This window comes from Borostomias antarcticus (assembly GCF_949987555.1).
Source record: "Borostomias antarcticus genome assembly, chromosome: 16".
In the NCBI taxonomy this organism is placed as follows: domain Eukaryota; kingdom Metazoa; phylum Chordata; class Actinopteri; order Stomiiformes; family Stomiidae; genus Borostomias; species Borostomias antarcticus.
In genome coordinates this window covers 13,901,448-13,928,136 of record NC_140249.1, presented here as the reverse complement: position 1 = coordinate 13,928,136, position 26,689 = coordinate 13,901,448, and positions in this window count along the sequence as shown.

The window sequence follows — 26,689 nt, the reverse complement described above, 5'->3', positions numbered from 1 at the left end:
TGTTAAACCAATAGGTGGCGCTATAAGTATGACGCAATACTGACACATAGATGTGTTCAGGACAGAACCCTCATGAAGCGTGAGATATATCGGACAAATCGGATAATGTATGTAGTAGTTATGAGGACTTCCTGTTTCACCAATAGGTGGCGCTATAAGTATGATGCAATACTGACACATAGATGTGTTCAGGACAGAACCGTCATGAAGCGTGAGATATATCAGACAAATTGGATAATGTATGTAGTAGTTATGAGGACTTCCTGTTTCACCAATAGGTGGCGCTATAAGTATGACGCAATACTGACACATAGATGTGTTCAGGACAGAACCGTCATGAAGCGTGAGATATATCGGACAAATCCGATAATGTATGGAGGAGTTATGGGGACTTCCTGTTTCACCAATAGGTGGCGCTATAAGTATGATGCAATACTGACGCATAGATGTGTTCAGGACAGAACCGTCATGAAGCGTGAGCTATATCGGACAAATTGGATAATAAATGGAGGAGTTATGAGGACTTCCTGTTTCACCAATAGGTGGCACTATAAGTATGACGCAATACTTACACATAGATGTGTTCAGGACAGAACCGTCATGAAGCGTGAGATATATCAGACAAATTGGATAATGTATGTAGTAGTTATGAGGACTTCCTGTTTCACCAATAGGTGGCGCTATAAGTATGATGCAATACTGACGCATAGATGTGTTCAGGACAGAACCGTCATGAAGCGTGAGCTATATCGGACAAATTGGATAATAAATGGAGGAGTTATGAGGACTTCCTGTTTCACCAATAGGTGGCACTATAAGTATGACGCAATACTTACACATAGATGTGTTCAGGACAGAACCGTCATGAAGCGTGAGATATATCAGACAAATTGGATAATGTATGTAGTAGTTATGAGGACTTCCTGTTTCACCAATAGGTGGCGCTATAAGTATGATGCAATACTGACACATAGATGTGTTCAGGACAGAACCGTCATGAAGCGTGAGATATATCGGAAGAATTGGATAATGTATGTAGGAGTTATGAGGACTTCCTGTTTCACCAATAGGTGGCGCTATAAGTATGACGCAATACTGACACATAGATGTGTTCAGGACAGAACCGTCATGAAGCATGAGATATATCAGACAAATTGGATAATGTATGTAGTAGTTATGAGGACTTCCTGTTTCACCAATAGGTGGCGCTATAAGTATGATGCAATACTGACACATAGATGTGTTCAGGACAGAACCGTCATGAAGCGTTAGATATATCGGACGAATTGGATAATGTATGTAGGGGTTATGAGGACTTCCTGTTTCACCAATAGGTGGCGCTATAAGTATGACGCAATACTGACACATAGATGTGTTCAGGACAGAACCGTCATGAAGCGTGAGATATATCAGACAAATTGGATAATGTATGTAGTAGTTATGAGGACTTCCTGTTTCACCAATAGGTGGCGCTATAAGTATGATGCAATACTGACACATAGATGTGTTCAGGACAGAACCGTCATGAAGCGTGAGATATATCGGACGAATTGGATAATGTATGAAGGAGTTATGAGGACTTCCTGTTTCACCAATAGGTGGCGCTATAAGTATGACGCAATACTGACACATAGATGTGTTCAGGACAGAACCGTCATGAAGCGTGAGATATATCGGACAAATCCGATAATGTATGGAGGAGTTATGGGGACCTCGTGTTTTATTGCGAAATGTCAAACTTTGGCGGGGCGCCACGGGAAGGGTGTTTGGTGAAAACTCAATTTTTTTGATAACTTTTGATCACAAAGGTCTTAAGATGAAGCTGACCGAATATGAAGTTGATCGGATGAAATCTGTAGGAGGAGTTCGTTGAAATACGAGGCATGGAAATGGTCAAAACAAGGACAAAATGGCACATTAAAAGCAAAATGGCGGCCTTCCTGTTGCATAATGGGTACAGCTCCAAGAGACATTTTAGTGTGGCTCGATGAAATACATATGCCCACCGAATTTCGTTCGCCTACATCAAACCGAAAGGTGGGGCTCACCATTTTAAATTTTCCAGGGGGCGCTCTTGAGCCGTTTTGCCACGCCCATTTCCCTCACCCATGAATTATCAAATTTTTCACCGGGACTGACGTATCTGCAAAGTTTTATCCGTTTTCATTGATGTTTCGGCCGCCAAAAAGGCATTTGTTTTGGAAGAAGGAGAAGGTAGAATAATAACTAGGGCTGCGAGCAGCAGTGAGCGGGCCCTCGCACCCCATGCGTGTCGGGGTGCTGCGCCGTTAAAGGCTGTGCTATTTCGGTGTGCAGTACTGAGAGAAACTTCCTGCCACCAGTAGGTGGCGCTCTAGGCGTGACTCAATACCGAAGCATAGATGTGTTCAGGACGGTACCTTGATGAAGCGTGAGAAATGTTGAGTAAATCGGATAACGTATGTAGGAGTTATGAGGACTTCCTCTTTCACCAGTAGGTGGCGCTGTAAGTGTGACTCAATACCGACACATAGATGGGTTCAGAAGGCCACCTTCATGAAGCGTCAGCAATTTGGTGCAAATCGGATGATGTATGCAGGAGTTATGAGGACTTCCTGTTTCACCAATAGGTGGCGCTATTCGTATGACGCAATACTGACACATAGATGTGTTCAGGACAGAACCGTCATGAAGCGTGAGCTATATCGGACAAATCGGATAATGTATGGAGGAGTTATGAGGACTTCCTGTTTTACCAATAGGTGGCGCTATAAATATGACGCAATACTGACACATAGATGTGTTCAGGACAGAACCTTCATGAAGCGTGAGATATATCGGACGAATTGGATAATGTATGGAGGAGTTATGAGGACTTCCTGTTTCACCAATAGGTGGCGCTATAAGTATGACGCAATACTGACACATAGATGTGTTCAGGACAGAACCGTCATGAAGCGTGAGATATATCGGACAAATTGGATAATGTATGGAGGAGTTATGAGGACTTACTGTTTCACCAATAGGTGGCGCTATAAGTATGACGCAATACTGACACATAGATGTGTTCAGGACAGAACCCTCATGAAGCGTGAGATATATCGGACAAATCCGATAATGTATGGAGGAGTTATGGGGACTTCCTGTTTCACCAATAGGTGGCGCTATAAGTATGACGCAATACTGACACATAGATGTGTTCAGGACAGAACCCTCATGAAGCGTGAGATATATCGGACAAATCGGATAATGTATGGAGGAGTTATGAGGACTTACTGTTTCACCAATAGGTGGCGCTATAAGTATGACGCAATACTGACACATAGATGTGTTCAGGACAGAACCCTCATGAAGCGTGAGATATATCGGACAAATCCGATAATGTATGGAGGAGTTATGGGGACTTCCTTTTTCACCAATAGGTGGCGCTATAAGTATGACGCAATACTGACACATAGATGTGTTCAGGACAGAACCCTCATGAAGCGTGAGATATATCGGACAAATCGGATAATGTATGTAGTAGTTATGAGGACTTCCTGTTTCACCAATAGGTGGCGCTATAAGTATGATGCAATACTGACACATAGATGTGTTCAGGACAGAACCGTCATGAAGCGTGAGATATATCGGACGAATTGGATAATGTATGTAGGAGTTATGAGGACTTCCTGTTTCACCAATAGGTGGCGCTATAAGTATGACGCAATACTGACACATAGATGTGTTCAGGACAGAACCGTCATGAAGCGTGAGATATATCGGACAAATCCGATAATGTATGGAGGAGTTATGGGGACTTCCTGTTTCACCAATAGGTGGCGCTATAAGTATGATGCAATACTGACACATAGATGTGTTCAGGACAGAACCGTCATGAAGCGTGAGATATATCGGACAAATTGGATAATGTATGGAGGAGTTATGAGGACCTCGTGTTTTATTGCGAAATGTCAAACTTTGGCGGGGCGCCACGGGAAGGGTGTTTGGTGAAAACTCAATTTTTTTGATAACTTTTGATCACAAAGGTCTTAAGATGAAGCTGACCGAATATGAAGTTGATCGGATGAAATCTGTAGGAGGAGTTCGTTGAAATACGAGGCATGGAAATGGTCAAAACAAGGACAAAATGGCACATTAAAAGCAAAATGGCGGCCTTCCTGTTGCATGTTGGGTACAGCTCCAAGAGACATTTTAGTGTGGCTCGATGAAATACATATGCCCACCGAATTTCGTTCGCCTACATCAAACCGAAAGGTGGGGCTCACCATTTTAAATTTTCCAGGGGGCGCTCTTGAGCCGTTTTGCCACGCCCATTTCCCTCACCCATGAATTATCACATTTTTCACCGGGACTGACGTATCTGCAAAGTTTTATCCGTTTTCATCGATGTTTAGGCCGCCAAAAAGGCATTTGTTTTGGAAGAAGGAGAAGGTAGAATAATAATAATAATAATAACTAGGGCTGCGAGCAGCATTGAGCGGGCCCTCGCACCCCACGCGGGTCGGGGTGTGGCGCCGTTAAAGGGTGTGCTATTTCGGTGTCCAGTACTGACAGAAACTTCCTGTCACCAGTAGGTGGCGCTCTAAGCGTGACTCAATACCGACGCATAGATGTGTTCAGGACAGTACCTTGATGAAGCGTGAGAAATGTTGTGTAAATCGGACAAAGTATGTAGGAGTTATGAGGACTTCCTGTAAGCAGTAGGTGGCGCTGTAGGTATGACGCAATACTGACCTACAGATGTGTTCAAGATGCGACCTTCATCAAGCATGAGCAATTTGGAGTAAATCGGATAATGTATGTAGGAGTTATGAGTACTTCCTGTTTCACCAGTAGGTGGCGCTGTAAGTGTAACTCAATACCGATGCAAAGATGTGTTCAGAAGGTGACCTTCATGAAGCGTCAGCAATTTGGTGCAAATCGGATGATGTATGCAGGAGTTATGAGGACTTCCTGTTTCACCAATAGGTGGCGCTATAAGTATGACGCAATACTGACACATAGATGTGTTCAGGACAGAACCGTCATGAAGCGTGAGATAAATCGGACAAATCGGATAATGTATGGAGGAGTTATGAGGACTTCCTGTTTCACCAAAAGGTGGCGCTATAAGTATGACGCAATACTGACACATAGATGTGTTCAGGTCAGAACCGTCATGAAGCGTGAGATATATCGGACAAATCGGATAATGTATGGAGGAGTTATGAGGACTTCCTGTTTTACCAATAGGTGGCGCTATAAGTATGACGCAATACTGACACATAGATGTGTTCAGGACAGAACCTTCATGAAGCGTGAGATATATCGGACGAATTGGATAATGTATGGAGGAGTTATGAGGACTTCCTGTTTCACCAATAGGTGGCGCTATAAGTATGATGCAATACTGACACATAGATGTGTTCAGGACAGAACCGTCATGAAGCGTGAGATATATCGGACAAATTGGATAATGTATGGAGGAGTTATGAGGACTTCCTGTTTCACCAATAGGTGGCGCTATAAGTATGACGCAATACTGACACATAGACGTGTTCAGGACAGAACCGTCATGAAGCGTGAGATATATCGGACAAATTGGATAATGTATGGAGGAGTTATGAGGACTTCCTGTTTCACCAATAGGTGGCGCTATAAGTATGACGCAATACTGAAACATAGATGTGTTCAGGACAGAACCGTCATGAAGCGTGAGATATATCGGACAAATTGGATAATGTGTGGAGGAGTTATGAGGACTTCGTGTTTTATGGCGAAATGTCAAACTTTGGCAGGGCGCCACGGCAAGGCTGTTTGGTGAAAACTCAATTTTTTTGATAACTTTTGATCACAAAGGTCTTAAGATGAAGCTGACCCGATATGAAGTTGATCGGATGAAATCTGTAGGAGGAGTTCGTCGAAGTACGAGGCATGGAAATGGTCAAAACAAGGACAAAATGGCACATTAAGAGCAAAATGGCGGACTTCCTGTTGCATGTTGGGTATAGCTCCAAGAGACATTTAAGTGTGGCTCGATGAAATACATATGCCCACCGAATTTCGTTCGCCTACATCAAACTGAAAGGTGGGGCTCGCCATTTTAAACTTTCCAGGGGGCGCTCTTGAGCCGTTTTGCCACGCCCATTTCCGTCACCAATGATATATCCGATTTTCACCGGGACTGATGTATCTGCAAAGTTTCATCCGTTTTCATTGATGTTTAGGCCGCCAAAAAGGCATTTGTTTCGGAAGAAGAAGGAGAAGAAGGAGAATAAGGAGAATAATAATAATCCTTCGAGTTTCAATAGGGCCTCGCACCGCCAGTGCTCGGGCCCTAACTAGGGCTGCGAGCAGCATTGAGCGGGCCCTCGCACCCCACGCGTGTCGGGGTGTGGCGCCGTTAGAGGCTGTGCTATTTCGGTGTCCAGTACTGAGAGAAACTTCCTCTAACCAGTAGGTGGCGCTCTAAGCGTGACTCAATACCGATGCATAGATGTGTTCAGGACGGTACCTTGATGAAGCGTGAGAAATGTTGAGTAAATTGGACAATGTATGTAGGAGTTATGATGACTTCCTGCTTGACCTGTAGGCGGCGCTATAAGTAGGACTCAATACTAACCACAGATGTGTTCAGGACGCGACCTTCATCAAGCGTGAGCAATGTGGTGTAAATCGGATAACATATGTAGGAGTTATGAGGACTTCCTGTTTCACCAGCAGGCGGCGCTGTAGGAATGACGCAATACTGACTTACAGAAGTGTTGAAGATGAGACCTTCATCAAGCATGAGCAATTTTGAGTAAATCGGATAACATATGTAGGAGTTATGAGTACTTCCTGTTTCACCAGTAGGTGGCGCTGTAAGTGTGACTCAATACCGATGCATAGATGTGTTCAGAAGGTGACCTTCATGAAGCGTCAGTAATTTGGTGCAAATCGGATGATGTATGCAGGAGTTATGAGGAATTCCTGTTTCACCAATAGGTGGCGCTATAAGTATGATGCAATACTGACACATAGATGTGTTCAGGACAGAACCGTCATGAAGCGTGAGATATATCGGACAAATTGGATAATGTATGGAGGAGTTATGAGGACTTCCTGTTTCACCAATAGGTGGCGCTATAAGTATAACACAATACTGACACATAGATGTGTTCAGGACAGAACCGTCATGAAGCGTGAGATATATCGGACAAATTGGATAATGTATGGAGGAGTTATGAGGACTTCCTGTTTCACCAATAGGTGGCGCTATAAGTATGACGCAATACTGACACATAGATGTGTTCAGGACAGAACCGTCATGAAGCGTGAGATATATCGGACAAATTGGATAATGTATGGAGGAGTTATGAGGACTTCCTGTTTCACCAATAGGTGGCGCTATAAGTATGACGCAATACTGACACATAGATGTGTTCAGGACAGAACCGTCATGAAGCGTGAGATATATCGGACAAATTGGATAATGTATGTAGGAGTTATGAGGACTTCGTGTTTTATGGCGAAATGTCAAACTTTGGCGGGGCGCCACGGCAAGGGTGTTTGGTGAAAACTCAATTTTTTTGATAACTTTTGATCACAAAGGTCTTAAGATGAAGCTGATCCGATATGAAGTTGATCGGATGAAATCTGTAGGAGGAGTTCGTCGAAGTACGAGGCATGGAAATGGTCAAAACAAGGACAAAATGGCACATTAAGAGCAAAATGGCGGACTTCCTGTTGCATGTTGGGTATAGCTCCAAGAGACATTTAAGTGTGGCTCGATGAAATACATATGCCCACCGAATTTCGTTCGCCTACATCAAACTGAAAGGTGGGGCTCGCCATTTTAAACTTTCCAGGGGGCGCTCTTGAGCCGTTTTGCCACGCCCATTTCCGTCACCAATGATATATCCGATTTTCACCGGGACTGATGTATCTGCAAAGTTTCATCCGTTTTCATTGATGTTTAGGCCGCCAAAAAGGCATTTGTTTCGGAAGAAGAAGGAGAAGAAGGAGAATAAGGAGAATAATAATAATCCTTCGAGTTTCAATAGGGCCTCGCACCGCCAGTGCTCGGGCCCTAATAATAATCCTTCGAGTTTCAATAGGGCCTCGCACCGCCAGTGCTCGGGCCCTAATAATAATAATAATAATAATCCTTCGAGTTTCAATAGGGCCTCGCACCGCCAGTGCTCGGGCCCTAACTAGGGCTGCGAGCAGCAGTGAGCGGGCCCTCGCACCCCATGCGTGTCGGGGTGCTGCGCCGTTAAAGGCTGTGCTATTTCGGTGTGCAGTACTGAGAGAAACTTCCTGTCACCAGTAGGTGGCGCTCTAGGCGTGACTCAATACCGAAGCATAGATGTGTTCAGGACGGTACCTTGATGAAGCGTGAGAAATGTTGAGTAAATCGGATAACGTATGTAGGAGTTATGAGGACTTCCTGTTTCACCAGTAGGTGGCGCTGTAAGTGTGACTCAATACCGACACATAGATGTGTTCAGAAGGTGACCTTCATGAAGCGTCAGCAATTTGGTGTAAATCGGATGATGTATGCAGGAGTTATGAGGACTTCCTGTTTCACCAATAGGTGGCGCTATAAGTATGACGCAATACTGACACAAAGATGTGTTCAGGACAGAACCGTCATGAAGCGTGAGATATATCGGACAAATTGGATAATGTATGTAGGAGTTATGAGGCCTTCCTGTTTCACCAATAGGTGGCGCTATAAGTATGACGCAATACTGACACATAGATGTGTTCAGGACAGAACCTTCATGAAGCGTGAGATATATCGGACAAATCGGATAATGTATGGAGGAGTTATGAGGACTTCCTGTTTCACCAATAGGTGGCGCTATAAGTATGACGCAATACTGACACATAGATGTGTTCAGGACAGAACCGTCATGAAGCGTGAGATATATCAGACAAATTGGATAATGTATGTAGTAGTTATGAGGACTTCCTGTTTCACCAATAGGTGGCGCTATAAGTATGATGCAATACTGACACAGATGTGTTCAGGACAGAACCGTCATGAAGCGTGAGATAAATCGGACAAATTGGATAATGTATGGAGGAGTTATGAGGACTTCCTGTTTCACCAATAGGTGGCGCTATAAGTATGACGCAATACTGACACATAGATGTGTTCAGGACAGAACCGTCATGAAGCGTGAGATAAATCGGACAAATCGGATAATGTATGGAGGAGTTATGAGGACTTCCTGTTTCACCAATAGGTGGCGCTATAAGTATGACGCAATACTGACACATAGATGTGTTCAGGACAGAACCTTCATGAAGCGTGAGATATATCGGACGAATTGGATAATGTATGGAGGAGTTATGATGACTTCGTGTTTTATGGCGAAATGTCAAACTTTGGCGGGGCGCCACGGCAAGGGTGTTTGGTGAAAACTCAATTTTTTTGATAACTTTTGATCACAAAGGTCTTAAGATTAAGCTGACCCGATATGAAGTTGATCGGATGAAATCTGTAGGAGGAGTTCGTCGAAGTACGAGGCATGGAAATGGTCAAAACAAGGACAAAATGGCACATTAAAAGCAAAATGGCGGCCTTCCTGTTGCATGTTGGGTATAGCTCCAAGAGACATTTTAGTGCGTCTCGATGAACTACATATGCCCTCCGAATTTCGTTCGCCTACATCAAACTGAAAGGTGGGGCTCGCCATTTTAAATTTTCCAGGGGGCGCTCTTGAGCCGTTTTGCCACGCCCATTTCCGTCACCCATGAATTATCAAATTTTTCATCGGGACTGACGTATCTGCAAAGTTTTCATCGATGTTTAGGCCGCCAAAAAGGCATTTGTTTTGGAAGAAGAAGGTAGGAGAATAATAATCCTTCGAAATACAATAGGGCCTCGCACCGCCAGTGCTCGGGCCCTAATAATCTTTCGAATTTCAATAGGGCCTCGCACCGCCAGTGCTCGGGCCCTAACTAGTGCTGCGAGCAGCAGTGAGCGGGCCCTCGCACCCCACGCGGGTCGGGGTGCCGCGCCGTTAAAGGGTGTGCTATTTCGGTGTGCAGTACTGAGAGAAACTTCCTGTCACCAGTAGGTGGCGCTCTAAGCGTGACTCAATACCGATGCATAGATGGGTTCAGAAGGCCACCTTCATGAAGCGTCAGCAATTTGGTGCAAATCGGATGATGTATGCAGGAGTTATGAGGACTTCCTGTTTCACCAATAGGTGGCGCTATAAGTATGACGCAATACTGACACATAGATGTGTTCAGGACAGAACCGTCATGAAGCGTGAGATATATCGGACAAATTGGATAATGTATGTAGGAGTTATGAGGACTTCCTGTTTCACCAATAGGTGGCGCTGTAAGTATGACGCAATACTGACACATAATTGTGTTCAGGACAGAACCTTCATGAAGCGTGAGATCTATCGGACGAATTGGATAATGTATGTAGGAGTTATGAGGACTTCCTGTTTCACCAATAGGTGGCGCTATAAGTATGACGCAATACTGACACATAGATGTGTTCACGACAGAACCGTCATGAAGCGTGAGATATATCGGACAAATTGGATAATGTATGTAGGAGTTATGAGGACTTCCTGTTTCACCAATAGGTGGCGCTATAAGTATGATGCAATACTGACACAAAGATATGTTCAGGACAGAACCGTCATGAAGCGTGAGATATATCGGACAAATTGGATAATGTATGTAGGAGTTATGAGGACTTCCTGTTTCACCAATAGGTGGCGCTATAAGTATGACGCAATACTGACACAAAGATGTGTTCAGGACAGAACCGTCATGAAGCGTGAGATATATCGGACAAATTGGATAATGTATGTAGGAGTTATGAGGACTTCCTGTTTCACCAACAGGTGGCGCTATAAGTATGATGCAATACTGACACAAAGATGTGTTAAGGACAGAACCGTCATGAAGCGTGAGATATATCGGACAAATTGGATAATGTATGTAGGAGTTATGAGGACTTCCTGTTTCACCAATAGGTGGCGCTATAAGTATGACGCAATACTGACACAAAGATGTGTTCAGGACAGAACCGTCATGAAGCGTGAGATATATCGGACAAATTGGATAATGTATGTAGGAGTTATGAGGACTTCCTGTTTCACCAATAGGTGGCGCTATAAGTATGACGCAATACTGACACATAGATGTGTTCAGGACAGAACCCTCATGAAGCGTGAGATATATCGGACAAATCCGATAATGTATGGAGGAGTTATGGGGACTTCCTGTTTCACCAATAGGTGGCGCAATAAGTATGACGCAATACTGACACATAGATGTGTTCAGGACAGAACTGTCATGAAGCGTGAGATATATCGGACAAATCCGATAATGTATGGAGGAGTTATGAGGACTTCGTGTTTTATGGCGAAATGTCAAACTTTGGCGGGGCGCCACGGCAAGGGTGTTTGGTGAAAACTCAATTTTTTTGATAACTTTTGATCACAAAGGTCTTAAGATGAAGCTGACCCGATATGAAGTTGATCGGATGAAATCTGTAGGAGGAGTTCGTCGAAGTACGAGGCATGGAAATGGTCAAAACAAGGACAAAATGGCACATTAAAAGCAAAATGGCGGCCTTCCTGTTGCATGTTGGGTATAGCTCCAAGAGACATTTTAGTGCGGCTCGATGAACTACATATGCCCTCCGAATTCCGTTCGCCTACATCAAACTGAAAGGTGGGGCTCGCCATTTTAGATTTTCCAGGGGGCGCTCTTGAGCCGTTTTGCCACGCCCATTTCCGTCACCCATGAATTATCAAATTTTTCACCGGGACTGACGTATCTGCAAAGTTTCATCCGTTTTCATCGATGTTTAGGCCGCCTAAAAGGCATTTGTTTGGAGTAAAGAAGGAGAAGGTAGAAGGTAGAAGGTAGAATAATAATCCTTCGAAATACAATAGGGCCTCGCACCGCCAGTGCTCGGGCCCTAACTAGTGCTGCGAGCAGCAGTGAGCGGGCCCTCGCACCCCACGCGGGTCGGGGTGTGGCGCCGTTAGTGGGTGTGCTATTTCGGTGTCCAGTACTGACAGAAACTTCTTGTCACCAGTAGGTGGCGCTCTAAGCGTGACTCAATACCGAGGCATAGATGTCTTCAGGACAGTACCTTGATGAAGCGTGAGAAATGTTGTGTAAATCGGACAAAGTATGTAGGAGTTATGAGGACTTCCTGTACGCAGTAGGTGGCGCTGTAGGTATGACGCAATACTGACCTACAGATGTGTTCAAGATGCGACCTTCATCAAGCATGAGCAATTTGGAGTAAATCGGATAATGTATGTAGGAGTTATGAGTACTTCCTGTTTCACCAGTAGGTGGCGCTGTAAGTGTAACTCAATACCGACGCATAGATGTGTTCAGAAGGTGACCTTCATGAAGCGTCAGCAATTTGGTGCAAATCGGATGATGTATGCAGGAGTTATGAGGACTTCCTGTTTCACCAATAGGTGGCGCTATAAGTATGAAGCAATACTGACACATAGATGTGTTCAGGAGAGGACCGTCATGAAGCGTGAGATATATCGGACAAATTGGATAATGTATGGAGGAGTTATGAGGACTTCCTGTTTCACCAATAGGTGGCGCTATAAGTATGACGCAATACTGACACATAGATGTGTTCAGGACAGAACCGTCATGAAGCGTGAGATATATCGGACAAATTGGATAATGTATGGAGGAGTTATGAGGACTTCGTGTTTTATGGCGAAATGTCAAACTTTGGCGGGGCGCCACGGCAAGGGTGTTTGGTGAAAACTCAATTTTTTTGATAACTTTTGATCACAAAGGTCTTAAGATGAAGCTGACCCGATATGAAGTTGATCGGATAAAATCTGTAGGAGGAGTTCGTCGAAGTACGAGGCATGGAAATGGTCAAAACAAGGACAAAATGGCACATTAAGAGCAAAATGGCGGACTTCCTGTTGCATGTTGGGTATAGCTCCAAGAGACATTTTAGTGTGGCTCGATGAAATACATATGCCCACCGAATTTCGTTCGCCTACATTAAACTGAAAGGTGGGGCTCGCCATTTTAAATTTTCCAGGGGGCGCTCTTGAGCCGTTTTGCCACGCCCATTTCCGTCACCCATGAATTATCAAATTTTTCACCGGGACTGACGTATCTGCAAAGTTTCATCCGTTTTCATCGATGTTTAGGCCGCCAAAAAGGCATTTGTTTTGGAAGAAGAAGGAGAACTAGTGCTGCGAGCAGCAGTGAGCGGGCCCTCGCACCCCACGCGGGTCGGGGTGTGGCGCCGTTAAAGGGTGTGCTATTTCGGTGTCCAGTACTGACAGAAACTTCCTGTCACCAGTAGGTGGCGCTCTAAGCGTGACTCAATACCGACGCATAGATGTGTTCAGGACAGTACCTTGATGAAGCGTGAGAAATGTTGTGTAAATCGGACAAAGTATGTAGGAGTTATGAGGACTTCCTGTAAGCAGTAGGTGGTGCTGTAGGTATGACGCAAAACTGACCTACAGATGTGTTCAAGATGCGACCTTAATCAAGCATGAGCAATTTGGAGTAAATCGGATAATGTATGTAGGAGTTATGAGTACTTCCTGTTTCACCAGTAGGTGGCGCTGTAAGTGTAACTCAATACCGACGCATAGATGTGTTCAGAAGGTGACCTTCATGAAGCATCAGCAATTTGGTGCAAATCGGATGATGTATGCAGGAGTTCTGAGGACTTCCTGTTTCACCAATAGGTGGCGCTATAAGTATGACGCAATACTGACACATAGATGTGTTCAGGACAGAACCGTCATGAAGCGTGAGATAAATCGGACAAATCGGATAATGTATGGAGGAGTTATGAGGACTTCCTGTTTCACCAATAGGTGGCGCTATAAGTATGATGCAATACTGACACATAGATGTGTTCAGGACAGAACCGTCATGAAGCGTGAGATATATCGGACAAATCCGATAATGTATGGAGGAGTTATGGGGACTTCCTGTTTCACCAATAGGTGGCGCTATACGTATGACGCAATACTGACACATAGATGTGTTCAGGACAGAACCGTCATGAAGCGTGAGCTATATCGGACAAATTGGATAATGTATGGAGGAGTTATGAGGACTTCCTGTTTCACCAATAGGTGGCGCTATAAGTATGACGCAATACTGACACATAGATGTGTTCAGGACAGAACCGTCATGAAGCGTGAGATATATCGGACAAATCGGATAATGTATGGAGAAGTTATGAGGACATCGTGTTTTATGGCGAAATGTCAAACTTTGGCGGGGCGCCAGGGCAAGGGTGTTTGGTGAAAACTCAATTTTCTTGATAACTTTTGATCACAAAGGGCTTAAGATGAAGCTGACCGAGTATGAAGTTGATCGGATGAAATCTGTAGGAGGAGTTCGTTGAAATACGAGGCATGGAAATGGTCAAAACAAGGACAAAATGGCACATTAAAAGCAAAATGGCGGCCTTCCTGTTGCATGTTGGGTACAGCTCTAAGAGACATTTTAGTGTGGCTCGATGAAATACATATGCCCTCCGAATTTCGTTCGCCTACATCAAACTGAAAGGTGGGGCTCGCCATTTGAAACTTTCCAGGGGGCGCTCTTGAGCCGTTTTGCCACGCCCATTTCCGTCACCCATGAATTATCAAATTTTTCACCGGGACTGACGTATCTGCAAAGTTTCATCCGTTTTCATCGATGTTTAGGCCGCCAAAAAGGCATTTGTTTTGGAAGAAGAAGGAGAAGGAGAAGGAGAAGGAGAAGGAGAATAATCCTTCGAAATAAAATAGGGCCTCGCACCGCCAGTGTGCTCGGGCCCTAACTAGTGCTGCGAGCAGCAGTGAGCGGGCCCTCGCACCCCACGCGGGTCGGGGTGTGGCGCCGTTAAAGGATGTGCTATTTCGGTGTCCAGTACTGACAGAAACGTCCTGTCACCAGTAGGTGGCGCTCTAAGCGTGACTCAATACCGACGCATAGATGTGTTCAGGACAGTACCTTGATGAAGCGTGAGAAATGTTGTGTAAATCGGACAAAGTATGTAGGAGTTATGAGGACTTCCTGTAAGCAGTAGGTGGCGCTGTAGGTATGACGCAATACTGACCTACAGATGTGTTCAAGATGCGACCTTCATCAAGCATGAGCAATTTGGAGTAAATCGGATAATGTATGTAGGAGTTATGAGTACTTCCTGTTTCACCAATAGGTGGCGCTATAAGTATGACGCAATACTGACACATAGATGTGTTCAGGACAGAACCGTCATGAAGCATGAGATATATCGGACAAATCGGATAATGTATGGAGGAGTTATGAGGACTTCCTGTTTTACCAATAGGTGGCGCTATAAGTATGACGCAATACTGACACATAGATGTGTTCAGGACAGAACCTTCATGAAGCGTGAGATATATCGGACGAATTGGATAATGTATGGAGGAGTTATGAGGACTTCCTGTTTCACCAATAGGTGGCGCTATAAGTATGATGCAATACTGACACATAGATGTGTTCAGGACAGAACCGTCATGAAGCGTGAGATATATCGGACAAATTGGATAATGTATGGAGGAGTTATGAGGACTTCGTGTTTTATGGCGAAATGTCAAACTTTGGCGGGGCGCCACGGCAAGGGTGTTTGGTGAAAACTCAATTTTTTTGATAACTTTTAATCACAAAGGTCTTAAGATGAAGCTGACCCGATATGAAGTTGATCGGATGAAATCTGTAGGAGGAGTTCGTCGAAGTACGAGGCATGGAAATGGTCAAAACAAGGACAAAATGGCACATTAAAAGCAAAATGGCGGCCTTCCTGTTGCATGTTGGGTAAAGCTCCAAGAGACATTTTAGTGCGTCTCGATGAAATACATATGCCCTCCGAATTTCGTTCGCCTACATCAAACTGAAAGGTGGGGCTCGCCATTTTAAATTTTCCAGGGGGCGCTCTTGAGCCGTTTTGCCACGCCCATTTCCGTCACCCATGAATTATCAAATTTTTCACAGGGACTGACGTATCTGCAAAGTTTCATCCGTTTTCATCGATGTTTAGGCCGCCAAAAAGGCATTTGTTTGGGAAGGAGAATAATAATAACTAGGGCTGCGAGCAGCATTGAGCGGGCCCTCGCACCCCACGCGTGTCGGGGTGTGGCGCCGTTAAAGGGTGTGCTATTTCGGTGTGCAGTACTGAGAGGAACTTCCTGTCACCAGTAGGTGGCGCTCTAGGCGTGACTCAATACCGAAGCATAGTTGTGTTCAGGACGGTACCTTGATAAAGCGTGAGAAATGTTGAGTAAATCGGATAACGTATGTAGGAGTTATGAGTATTCCTGTTTCACCAGTAGGTGGCGCTGTAAGTGTGACTCAATACCGACACATAGATGGGTTCAGAAGGCCACCTTCATGAAGCGTCAGCAATTTGGTGCAAATCGGATGATGTATGCAGGAGTTATGAGGACTTCTTGTTTCACCGATAGGTGGCGCTATACGTATGACACAATACTGACACATAGATGTTTTCAGGACAGAACCGTCATGAAGCGTGAGCTATATCGGACAAATTGGATAATGTATGGAGGAGTTATGAGGACTTCCTGTTTCACCAATAGGTGGCGCTATAAGTATGACGCAATACTGAAACATAGATGTGTTCAGGACAGAACCGTCATGAAGCGTGAGATATATCGGACAAATTGGATAATGTATGGAGGAGTTATGAGGACTTCCTGTTTCACCAATAGGTGGCGCTATAAGTATGACGCAATACTGACACATAGATGTGTTCAGGACAGAACCGTCATGAAGCGTGAGATATATCGGACAAATTGGATAATGTATGGAGGAGTTATGAGGACTTCCTGTTTCACCAATAGGTGGCGCTATAAGTATGACGCAATACTGACACATAGATGTGTTCAGGACAGAACCGTCATGAAGCGTGAGATATATCGGACAAATTGGATAATGTATGGAGGAGTTATGAGGACTTCCTGTTTCACCAATAGGTGGCGCTATATGTATGACGCAATACTGACACATAGATGTGTTCAGGACAGAACCGTCATGAAGCGTGAGATATATCGGACAAATTGGATAATGTATGGAGGAGTTATGAGGACTTCCTGTTTCACCAATAGGTGGCGCTATAAGTATGACGCAATACTGACACATAGATGTGTTCAGGACAGAACCGTCATGAAGCGTGAGATATATCGGACAAATTGGATAATGTATGGAGGAGTTATGAGGACTTCCTGTTTCACCAATAGGTGGCGCTATAAGTATGACGCAATACTGACACATAGATGTGTTCAGGACAGAACCGTCATGAAGCGTGAGATATATCGGACAAATTGGATAATGTATGGAGGAGTTATGAGGACTTCCTGTTTCACCAATAGGTGGCGCTATAAGTATGACGCAATACTGACACATAGATGTGTTCAGGACAGAACCGTCATGAAGCGTGAGATATATCGGACACATTGGATAATGTATGGAGGAGTTATGAGGACCTCCTGTTTCACCAATAGGTGGCGCTATAAGTATGACGCAATACTGACACATAGATGTGTTCAGGACAGAACCGTCATGAAGCGTGAGATATATCGGACAAATTGGATAATGTATGGAGGAGTTATGAGGACTTCCTGTTTCACCAATAGGTGGCGCTATAAGTATGACGCAATACTGACACATAGATGTGTTCAGGACAGAACCGTCATGAAGCGTGAGATATATCGGACAAATTGGATAATGTATGGAGGAGTTATGAGGACTTCCTGTTTCACCAATAGGTGGCGCTATAAGTATGACGCAATACTGACACATAGATGTGTTCAGGACAGAACCGTCATGAAGCGTGAGATATATCGGACAAATTGGATAATGTATGGAGGAGTTATGAGGACTTCCTGTTTCACCAATAGGTGGCGCTATAAGTATGACGCAATACTGACACATAGATGTGTTCAGGACAGAACTGTCATGAAGCGTGAGCTATATCGGACAAATTGGATAATGTATGTAGGAGTTATGAGGACTTCGTGTTTTATGGCGAAATGTCAAACTTTGGCGGGGCGCCACGGCAAGGGTGTTTGGTGAAAACTCAATTTTTTTGATAACTTTTGATCACAAAGGTCTTAAGATGAAGCTGACCCGATATGAAGTTGATCGGATGAAATCTGTAGGAGGAGTTCGTCGAAGTACGAGGCATGGAAATGGTCAAAACAAGGACAAAATGGCACATTAAGAGCAAAATGGCGGACTTCCTGTTGCATGTTGGGTATAGCTCCAAGAGACATTTTAGTGTGTCTCGATGAAATACATGTGCCCTCCGAATTTCGTTCCCCTACATCAAACTGAAAGGTGGGGCTCGCCATTTTAAATTTTCCAGGGGGCGCTCTTGAGCCGTTTTGCCACGCCCATTTCCGTCACCCATGAATTATCAAATTTTTCACCGGGACTGACGTATCTGCAAAGTTTCATCCGTTTTCATCGATGTTTAGGCCGCCAAAAATGCATTTGTTTTGGAAGAAGGAGGAGAAGAATAATAATAATAATCCTTCGAAATTCAATAGGGCCTCGCACCGCCAGTGCTCGGGCCCTAATAATAATAACTAGGGCTGCGAGCAGCAGTGAGCGGGCCCTCGCACCCCATGCGTGTCGGGGTGCTGCGCCGTTAAAGGCTGTGCTATTTCGGTGTGCAGTACTGAGAGAAACATCCTGTCACCAGTAGGTGGCGCTCTAGGCGTGACTCAATACCGAAGCATAGATGTGTTCAGGACGGTACCTTGATGAAGCGTGAGAAATGTTGAGTAAATCGGATAACGTATGTAGGAGTTATGAGGACTTCCTGTTTCACCAGTAGGTGGCGCTGTAAGTGTGACTCAATACCGACACATAGATGGGTTCAGAAGGCCACCTTCATGAAGCGTCAGCAATTTGGTGCAAATCGGATGATGTATGCAGGAGTTATGAGGACTTCCTGTTTTACCAATAGGTGGCGCTATTCGTATGACGCAATACTGACACATAGATGTGTTCAGGACCGAACCGTCATGAAGCGTGAGATATATCGGACAAATTGGATAATGTATGTAGGAGTTATGAGGACTTCCTGTTACACCAATAGGTGGCGCTATAAGTATGACGCAATACTGACACATAGATGTGTTCAGGACAGAACCCTCATGAAGCGTGAGATATATCGGACGAATTGGATAATGTATGTAGGAGTTATGAGGACTTCCTGTTTCACCAATAGGTGGCGCTATAAGTATGATGCAATACTGACACATAGATGTGTTCAGGACAGAACCGTCATGAAGCGTGAGATATATCGGACGAATCGGATAATGTATGGAGGAGTTATGAGGACTTCCTGTTTCACCAATAGGTGGCGCTATAAGTATGATGCAATACTGACACATAGATGTGTTCAGGACAGAACCTTCATGAAGCGTGAGATATATCGGACAAATCGGATAATGTATGGAGGAGTTATGAGGACTTCCTGTTTCACCAATAGGTGGCGCTATAAGTATGACGCAATACTGACACATAGATGTGTTCAGGACAGAACTGTCATGAAGCGTGAGACATATCGGACAAATCAAATAATGTATGGAGGAGTTATGAGGACGTACTGTTTCACCAATAGGTGGCGCTATAAGTATGACGCAATACTGACACATAGATGTGTTCAGGACAGATCTGTCATGAAGCGTGAGACATATCGGACAAATCGGATAATGTATGTAGGAGTTATGAGGACGTACTGTTTCACCAATAGGTGGCGCTATAAGTATGACGAAATACTGACACAGATGTGTTCAGGACAGAACTGTCATGAAGCGTGAGACATATCGGACAAATCGGATAATGTATGTAGGAGTTATGAGGACGTACTGTTTCACCAATAGGTGGCGCTATAAGTATGACGCAATACTGACACATAGATGTGTTCAGGACAGAACTGTCATGAAGCGTGAGACATATCGGACAAATCGGATAATGTATGGAGGAGTTATGAGGACGTACTGTTTCACCAATAGGTGGCGCTATAAGTATGACGCATGCTGACACATAGATGTGTTCAGGACAGAACTGACATGAAGCGTGAGACATATCGGACAAATCGGATAATGTTTGGAGGAGTTATGAGGGCGTACTGTTTCACCAATAGGTGGCGCTATAAGTATGACGCAATACTGACACATGGATGTGTTCAGGACAGAACCGTCATGAAGCGTGAGATATATCGGACAAATCGGATAATGTATGGACGAGTTATGAAGACTTCGTGTTTTATGGCGAAATGTCAAACTTTGGCGGGGCGCCACGGGAAGGGTGTATGGTGAAAACTCAATTTTTTTGATAACTTTTGATCACAAAGGTCTTAAGATGAAGCTGACCGAATATGAAGTTGATCGGATGAAATCTGTAGGAGGAGTTCGTTGAAGTACGAGACATGGAAATGGTCCAAACAAGGACAAAATGTCACATTAAAAGCAAAATGGCTGACTTCCTGTCGGATGTTGGGTATAGGTCCAAGAGACATTTTAGTGTGTCTCGATGAACTACATATGCCCACCGAATTTCGTACGCCTACATCAAACTGAAAGGTGGGGCTCGCCATTTTAAATTTTCCAGGGGGCGCTCTTGAGCCGTTTTGCCACGCCCATTTCCGTCACCCATGAATTATCAAATTTTTCACCAGGACTGACGTATCTTCAAAGTTTCATCCGTTTTCATCGATGTTTAGGCCGCCAAAAAGGCATTTGTTTTGGAAGAAGGAGAAGGAGAAGGAGAAGGAGAAGGGAGAATAATAATAATCCTTCGAAATACAATAGGGCCTCGCACCGCCAGTGCTCGGGCCCTAACTAGTGCTGCGAGCAGCAGTGAGCGGGCCCTCGCACCCCACGCGTGTCGGGGTGCTGCGCCGTTAAAGGCTGTGCTATTTCGGTGTGCAGTACTGAGAGAAACTTCCTGTCACCAGTAGGTGGCGCTCTAGGCGTGAATCAATACCGAAGCATAGATGTGTTCAGGACGGTACCTTGATGAAGCGTGAGAAATGTTGAGTTAATCGGATAACGTATGTAGGAGTTATGAGGACTTCCTGTTTCACCAGTAGGTGGCGCTGTAAGTGTGACTCAATACCGACACATAGATGGGTTCAGAAGACCACCTTCATGAAGCGTCAGCAATTTGTTGCAAGTCGGATGATGTATGCAGGAGTTATGAGGACTTCCTGTTTCACCAATAGGTGGCGCTATACGTATGACGCAATACTGACACATAGATGTGTTCAGGACAGAACCGTCATGAAGCGTGAGCTATATCAGACAAATTGGATAATGTATGGAGGAGTTATGAGGACTTCCTGTTTCACCAATAGGTGGCGCTATAAGTATGACGCAATACTGAAACATAGATGTGTTCAGGACAGAACCGTCATGAAGCGTGAGATATATCGGACAAATTGGATAATGTATGGAGGAGTAATGAGGACTTCCTGTTTCACCAATAGGTGGCGCTATAAGTATGACGCAATACTGACACATAGATGTGTTCAGGACAGAACCGTCATGAAGCGTGAGATATATCGGACAAATTGGATAATGTATGGAGGAGTTATGAGGACTTCCTGTTTCACCAATAGGTGGCGCTATTAGTATGACGCAATACTGACACATAGATGTGTTCAGGACAGAACCGTCATGAAGCGTGAGATATATCGGACAAATTGGATAATGTATGGAGAAGTTATGAGGACTTCGTGTTTTATGGCGAAATGTCAAACTTTGGCGGGGCGCCGCGGCAAGGGTGTTTGGTGAAAACTCAATTTTTTTGATAACTTTTGATCACAAAGGTCTTAAGATGAAGCCGACCCGATATGAAGTTGATCGGATGAAATCTGTAGGAGGAGTTCGTCGAAGTACGAGGCATGGAAATGGTCAAAACAAGGACAAAATGGCACATTAAAAGCAAAATGGCGGCCTTCCTGTTGCATGTTGGGTATAGCTCTAAGAGACATTTTAGTGCGTCTCGATGAAATACATATGCCCTCCGAATTTCGTTCGCCTACATCAAACTGAAAGGTGGGGCTCGCCATTTTAAACTTTCCAGGGGGCGCTCTTGAGCCGTTTTGCCACGCCCATTTCCGTCACCCATAATTTATCAAATTTTTCACCGGGCCTGACGTATCTGCAAAGTTTCATCCGTTTTCATCGATGTTCAGGCCCCCTAAAAGGCATTTGTTTGGAGTAAAGAAGAAGGAGAATAATAATAACTAGGGCTGCGAGCAGCAGTGAGCGGGCCCTCGCACCCCACGCATGTCGGGGTGTGGCGCCGTTAAAGGGTGTGCTATTTCGGTGTGCAGTACTGAGAGAAACTTCCTGTCACCAGTAGGTGGCGCTCTAGGCGTGACTCAATACCGAAGCATAGATGTGTTCAGGACGGTACCTTGATAAAGCGTGAGACATGTTGAGTAAATTGGATAACGTATGTAGAAGTTATGAGAACTTCCTGTTTTACCAGTAGGTGGCGCTGTAGGTATGACGCAATACTGACTTACAGAAGTGTTCAAGATGCGACCTTTATCAAGCATGAGCAATTTGGAGTAAATCGGATAACATATGTAGGAGTTATGAGTACTTCCTGTTTCACCAGTAGGTGGCGCTGTAAGTGTGACTCATATACCGACGCATAGATGTGTTCAGAAGGTGACCTTCACGAAGCGTCAGCAATTTGGTGCAAATCGGATGATGTATGCAGGAGTTATGAGGACTCCCTGTTTCACCAAAAGGTGGCGCTATAAGTATGACACAATACGGACACATAGATCTGTTCAGGACCGAACCGTCATGAAGCGTGAGATATATCGGACAAATCCGATAATGTATGGAGGAGTTATTGGGACTTCCTGTTTCACCAATAGGTGGCGCTATAAGTATGATGCAATACTGACACATAGATGTGTTCAGAACAGAACCGTCATGAAGCGTGAGATATATCGGACGAATTGGATAATGTATGTAGGAGTTATGAGGACTTCCTGTTTCACCAATAGGTGGCGCTATAAGTATGACGCAATACTGACACATAGATGTGTTCAGGAAAGAACCGTCATGAAGCGTGAGATATATCGGACGAATTGGATAATGTATGTAGGAGTTATGAGGACTTCCTGTTTCACCAATAGGTGGCGCTATAAGTATGACGCAATACTGACACATAGATGTGTTCAGGACAGAACCGTCATGAAGCGTGAGATATATCGGACAAATCGGATAATGTATGGAGGAGTTATGGGGACTTCCTGTTTCACCAATAGGTGGCGCTATAAGTATGACGCAATACTGACACATAGATGTGTTCAGGACAGAACCGTCATGAAGCGTGAGATATATCGGACAAATCGGATAATGTATGGAGGAGTTATGGGGACTTCCTGTTTCACCAATAGGTGGCGCTATAAGTATGACGCAATACTGACACATAGATGTGTTCAGGACAGAACCCTCATGAAGCGTGAGATATATCGGACAAATCGGATAATGTATGGAGGAGTTATGAGGACTTCCTGTTTCACCAATAGGTGGCGCTATAAGTATGACGCAATACTGACACATAGGTGTGTTCAGGACAGAACCGTCATGAACCGTGAGATATATCGGACAAATTGGATAATGTATGGAGGAGTTATGAGGACTTCGTGTTTTATGGCGAAATGTCAAACTTTGGCGGGGCGCCACGGCAAGGGTGTTTGGTGAAAACTCAATTTTCTTGATAACTTTTGATCACAAAGGTCTTAAGATGAAGCTGACCCGATATGAAGTTGATCGGATGAAATCTGTAGGAGGAGTTCGTCGAAGTACGAGGCATGGAAATGGTCAAAACAAGGACAAAATGGCACATTAAGAGTAAAATGGCGGACTTCCTGTTGCATGTTGGGTATAGCTCCAAGAGACATTTAAGTGTGGCTCGATAAAATACATATGCCCTCCGAATTTCGTTCGCCTACATCAAACTGAAAGGTGGGGCTCGCCATTTGAAACTTTCCAGGGGGCGCTCTTGAGCCGTTTTGCCACGCCCATTTCCGTCACCCATGAATTATCAAATTTTTCACCGGGACTGACGTATCTGCAAAGTTTCATCCGTTTTCATCGATGTTCAGGCCGCCTAAAAGGCATTTGTTTGGAGTAAAGAAGAAGGAGAATAATAATAATAATAACTAGTGCTGCGAGCAGCAGTGAGCGGGCCCTCGCACCCCACGCTTGTCGGGGTGTGGCGCCGTTAAAGGGTGTGCTATTTCGGTGTGCAGTACTGAGAGAAACTTCCTGTCACCAGTAGGTGGCGCTCTAGGCGTGACTCAATACCGAAGCATAGATGTGTTCAGGACGGTACCTTGATGAAGCGTGAGACATGTTGAATAAATCGGATAACGTATGTAGGAGTTATGAGTACTTCCTGTTTCACCAGTAGGTGGCGCTGTAAGTGTGACTCAATACCGAAGCATAGATGTGTTCAGAATGCGACCTTCATGAAGCATCAGCAATTTGGTGCAAATCGGATAATGTATGTAGGAGTTATGAGGACGTACTGTTTCACCAATAGGTGGCGCTATAAGTATGACGCAATACTGACACATAGATGTGTTCAGGACAGAACCGTCATGAAGCGTGAGACATATCGGACAAATCGGATAATGTATGGAGGAGTTATGAGGACGTACTGTTTCACCAATAGGTGGCGCTATAAGTATGACGCAATACTGACACATAGATGTGTTCAGGACAGAACCGTCATGAAGCGTGAGATATATCGGACAAATTGGATAATGTATGGAGAAGTTATGAGGACTTCCTGTTTCACCAATAGGTGGCGCTTTAAGTATGACGCAATACTGACACATAGATGTGTTCAGGACAGAACCGTCATGAAGCGTGAGATATATCGGACAAATTGGATAATATATGGAGGAGTTATGAGGACTTCCTGTTTCACCAATAGGTGGCGCTATAAGTATGACGCAATACTGACACATAGATGTGTTCAGGACAGAACCGTCATGAAGCGTGAGATATATCGGACAAATTAGATAATGTATGGAGGAGTTATGAGGACTTCCTGTTTCACCAATAGGTGGCGCTATAAGTATGACGCAATACTGACACATAGATGTGTTCAGGACAGAACCGTCATGAAGCGTGAGATATATCGGACAAATTGGATAATGTATGGAGGAGTTATGAGGACTTCCTGTTTTACCAATAGGTGGCGCAATAAGTATGATGCAATACTGACACAAAGATGTGTTCAGGACAGAACCGTCATGAAGCGTGAGATATATCGGACAAATTGGATAATGTATGGAGGAGTTATGAGGACTTCCTGTTTCACCAATAGGTGGCGCTATAAGTATGACGCAATACTGACACATAGATGTGTTCAGGACAGAACCGTCATGAAGCGTGAGATATATCGGACAAATTGGATAATGTATGGAGGAGTTATGAGGACTTCCTGTTTCACCAATAGGTGGCGCTATAAGTATGACGCAATACTGACACATAGATGTGTTCGGGACAGAACCGTCATGAAGCGTGAGCTATATCGGACAAATTGGATAATGTATGGAGGAGTTATGAGGACTTCCTGTTTCACCAATAGGTGGCGCTATAAGTATGACGCAATACTGACACATAGATGTGTTCAGGACAGAACCGTCATGAAGCGTGAGATATATCGGACAAATCCGATAATGTATGGAGGAGTTATGAGGACATCGTGTTTTATGGCGAAATGTCAAACTTTGGCGGGGCGCCACGGCAAGGGTGTTTGGTGAAAACTCAATTTTTTTGATAACTTTTGATCACAAAGGTCTTAAGATGAAGCTGACCCGATATGAAGTTGATCGGATGAAATCTGTAGGAGGAGTTCGTCGAAGTACGAGGCATGGAAATGGTCAAAACAAGGACAAAATGGCACATTAAGAGCAAAATGGCGGACTTCCTGTTGCATGTTGGGTATAGCTCCAAGAGACATTTAAGTGTGGCTCGATGAAATACATATGCCCTCCGAATTTCGTTCGCCTACATCAAACTGAAAGGTGGGGCTCGCCATTTTAAATTTTCCAGGGGGCGCTCTTGAGCCGTTTTGCCACGCCTATTTCCGGCACCCATGAATTATCAAATTTTTCACCGGGACTGACGTATCTGCAAAGTTTCATCCGTTTTCATCGATGTTTAGGCCGCCAAAAAGGCATTTGTTTGGGGAGAAGAACAAGAATAATAATAATCCTTCGAAATACAATAGGGCCTCGCACCGCCAGTGCTCGGGCCCTAATAATAATCCTTCGAGTTTCAATAGGGCCTCGCACAGCCAGTGCTCGGGCCCTAACTAGTGCTGCGAGCAGCAGTGAGCGGGCCCTCGCACCCCACGCGGGTCGGGGTGTGGCGCCGTTAAAGGGTGTGCTATTTCGGTGTCCAGTACTGACAGAAACTTCCTGTCACCAGTAGGTAGCGCTCTAAGCGTGACTCAATACCGACGCATAGATGTGTTCAGGACAGTACCTTGATGAAGCGTGAGAAATGTTGTGTAAATCGGACAAAGTATGTAGGAGTTATGAGGACTTCCTGTTTCACCAGTAGGTGGCGCTGTAAGTGTGACTCAATACCGACACATAGATGGGTTCAGAAGGCCACCTTCATGAAGCATCAGCAATTTGGTG